The sequence below is a fragment of the Aethalodelphis obliquidens genome, unplaced genomic scaffold (assembly GCF_003676395.1).
Source record: "Aethalodelphis obliquidens isolate GAN/ISIS:26980383/991018 unplaced genomic scaffold, ASM367639v1 scaffold620, whole genome shotgun sequence".
In the NCBI taxonomy this organism is placed as follows: Eukaryota; Metazoa; Chordata; class Mammalia; order Artiodactyla; family Delphinidae; genus Aethalodelphis; species Aethalodelphis obliquidens.
The window spans coordinates 4773-8421 of NW_020838531.1; the positions used below are offsets into that span (position 1 = coordinate 4773).

The following is a 3649-nucleotide window of genomic DNA, read 5'->3' on the forward strand; positions in this document are numbered from 1 at the left end:
GCCTCAGGGGTGCCGTTCCTTTCTGGCCTCCACTTCTCCTTCCTCCTCAGTCCCTCTATGTCCTACCAGTTCACTTTGGGGTTCCTCCCATCTACTTGGGTGTGGGAGTCCCCCACCAGTGGCTGGCAGATGCCCTCCTTGTGGGGAGATGCCAACTCTGTGTCTTCCCACACCGCCATCTTCCCATCTTTATTCTTTTACATGTGGACATCCAGTTTTCCCAACACCACTTCTGGAAAAGACTGTCATTTCCTCATTGAATGATCTTGGCACCTCTGTCAAAAATTATTTAACAATATGCATGAGGGTGTATTTCTGGGCTCCCTCTTCCTTTCTATTTGTCTATATGTCTGTCTTTATGCCAGTACCACAGTGTTTTGATTATGGTAACTTTGTAATATGTTTGGAAATCAGGCCTCCAACTTTGTTATTTTTTTTCAAGATTATTTTGGCTATTCAAGGTCCTGTGAGATTTCATATGAATTTTGGGATGGCATTTCTAATTCTGTAAAAAATGTCCTTGGGATTTAGACAGAGATTATATTGAATCTGTAGGTTGCTTTGGGTGCTATTGACATCTTAACAATATTGTCTCCAACCCATGAACATTGGATGTGCTTTATTTATATACATCTTTAATTCCTTTCAGTAATGTTTTGTCATTTTCATTGTACAAGTCTTCACCTCCTTGGTTAATTCCTAAGTATTTTATTCTTTTTGATGCTGTTGTAAATGGAATTGTGTTTGTTATTTCCTCTTTGGATAATATAATTGATTGTTAGTGTTTAGAAATGCAACTGATTTTTATGTATTGACTTTGTATCCTGCTACTTTGCTGAATTCATTTTTCAGTTCTAACAGGTTTTTGGTAGAATCTTTAGGATTTTATGCATATAAGATCATATTGTTTGCAAACAGAGATAATTTTCTTTCTTTCCAGTTTAAATGCCTTTTATTTTTTTCTTTGCCTAGTTTCTCTGACTAGAGCTTCTTGTACTTGGTTGAACAGAAGTGGTGAAAGTGGGCATACTTGCCTTGTTCCTCATCTTAAAGGAAATGCTTTCAGTTTTCATCATTGAGTATGATATTTGCTGTGGGTTTTCCAGATATGGCTTGTACTATGTTAAGGTAGTTTCCTTTGAAAGTCTTTGTCTAGTAACTGATGCATATGTTTCTTCAGAGTGGCTTCTGTAGATTTATTTTCTTTCTTTAAATGAGTATTTCCTCGTTTCTTTGTATGCCTTGTGATCACTGAAAATTTGGCATTTGAAAAAATAGTTGCATCTCCAATATTTGCAGACCAAAATGCAAGACCTTTGCTAATTTATGGGCCCTTGAGGTTCTTTTCTTTTTTGAGTTTAGAGAAACATTGTGTTTAATGGTAAAGCTTAGCACAGTCCAGCAGCAGGCATGGCCTGGAGTCCAAGCAGCAGGGGTGGGTAGGAGACCTCCATGGAGCCTCACATGGCGAAATTGATGAGGAAGACGACCATCAGATAGAAGAGCCACATAGCCTCAGATAGGGCAAAGCTCAGAATGGCATAGGAGAATAGCTGCTGCTTCAGAGACGGGTTCTTGGCATAGCCAGTGATCAAGCTGCCAAACGCTCTTCCAGTACCGGCCCCTGAACCAAGCACACCAACTGTGGTGGCCGCTGTGTCAGTGTCCTGGGAGACCACACTGGTCTGGAACTCCTGCCCGGCCACCTGAACTGGGACACTGCTGTAGGAACGCTCTTCAGATGGGATCTCCGGCCTCATCAGGAAGGAGGCAGATGCAGGCCTGATCAGGCTCCTGGTACAAGAGTGGATCAGAGCAGGAGGAATGAGTAGTGCCCCGCTGGTCTGCTTTCTTTCTGTCTCCCGGCTTTAGCTCTAGGACTCTGGGCCCTTGAGTTTTGTGGTCATCCCTGGGTAGAGGCTGAAGATATTATCAGATGTTTTCTATGCATGTGTTCTGTCTGGGCTTGTGTGTGTGCTTTTTAAAAATTTCTTCTATATCCACAGCTGATTTCAAATGTCTTAATTTTGCAAAGAGCCTCACTCCAAGTTCTTCTCAGAGCCTTAGATGCTCTGTTTATTTTTCTATTATTTTTGAGAAATTTTATTACTTGTAATGCCTTTCCCCCAAGCACCTGCATGTGTGCAGTTCCTCTGCGGTTGTCACATATCATGGCGCCCACTACTGTCTTCTGTGGCCTCTGCCAGTCTGAAATCCAGATTATGCCGCCATTCCCTTTTTGAGCTCCAAGTCAGGTGAGATAGAAGCCAGTCTCTGGGTCAGTCTACAGATCAAAATGTTGCCAACAAGTTATTCTCTGCTCCTTCTGTCCTGAGGAATGGAACTGGGAATCAGGCCACTTCATTCTGATCACACTATGCTATACTGGGTGGGATAAGGGTGAGTAGAAGTGCTGTGAAATTTCCTACCATTCTGAATGTGATTTTTTTCTTGATGGGGCATTTGCTTGGTTGCTGTAGATCTTTGACTGGTTTCCAGAGCTCCTGTAAAGTTATTTTAGTCCGTCTGTAGTGTTTTGTTGAATGTTCCCCCTCAGGAAAAATGGCCTGGAGCTTCACCATCCACCATCACTCCTGGTGAAGAGGTTTTAGATACAACACAAAAAGCAGTCCATGGAAGAAAAAATTGATAAGTTAGACCTTCTTAAAATGAAAAGCTTCTTCTCTGAGAAAGACACTGTTAAGAGAATTGAGAGACAAGCCACAGCTCAGGAGAAAATACTTATAAAACACATATCTGATAAAGGACAGGTATCCGAATTATATAAAGAATCCTTAACAATAAGAAAACAAACAACCCAGTTTAAAAATGGGCAAAATATCTGCTCCGACACCTCAGCAAAGAATATGTCAAAGAATCACAAGAAAAGATGTTCAGTATCATTTGTCATTAGGGAATTGCAAATTAAAACAACACTGAGATACTGCTAACGACCATTAGAATAGATAAAAGTCACAGAACTGACAATATCAATTGCTGGCAAGGGTGCAGAGGAGAAGGAACCCTTGTTCACTGCTGTGGGAGTGCAAAATGGTGCAGGCAGTTTGGAGACAATTCGGCAATTTCTCGCCATGCAACCCGGCAAATTGTGCTCCTAGGTATTTACCCAAGTGACTTGAAAATCTATGTGTACAAAAATCTGTACATAAAGGTTTAGCAGCTTTATTCCTAATCAACCCAAACTGGAAGCAGTCAAGTTGTCCTTCGACAGGTGAAAGTATAAACAAACTTTGGTCTGTCTGAACGATGGAACATTACTCAGGAATAAAAAGAAATGAGCTCTCAGGCCATGAAAAGACATAGTTTAATCCTGAGTGCATGTTCCTAACCAAAAGAAACCAGTGTGAAAAGGCTACGTACTGTATTATTTGCATCATATGACATCCTGGAAAAGGCAAAACTATAGTTAAAAGATCAGTGGTTTGCAGGTGTTTGGGGGGAAGGTGGGAGGGTTGAATAAATGAAGCACAGAGGGTTTCTTTAGGGTGTTGAAAATATTCTGTATGACACTGTAATTGTGGATATGTGACACTATGCATTTGTCAGAACCTATAGAACTTTGCAGCACAAAGAATGAACCTTACTGAAATAGATAGCTAGTGGGAAGCAGCTGCATAGCATAGGGAGA

The 3649-nt window shown here is 41.1% G+C and overlaps 1 pseudogene; it reads right to left on the reverse strand.

The window, feature by feature from the left end:
• Positions 1 to 1453: 1453 nt before the first annotated feature.
• LOC113616835 (ATP synthase F(0) complex subunit C1, mitochondrial pseudogene) lies at positions 1454 to 2173 on the reverse strand (annotated as a pseudogene).
• Between the last annotated feature and the right edge of the window lie 1476 nt (positions 2174 to 3649).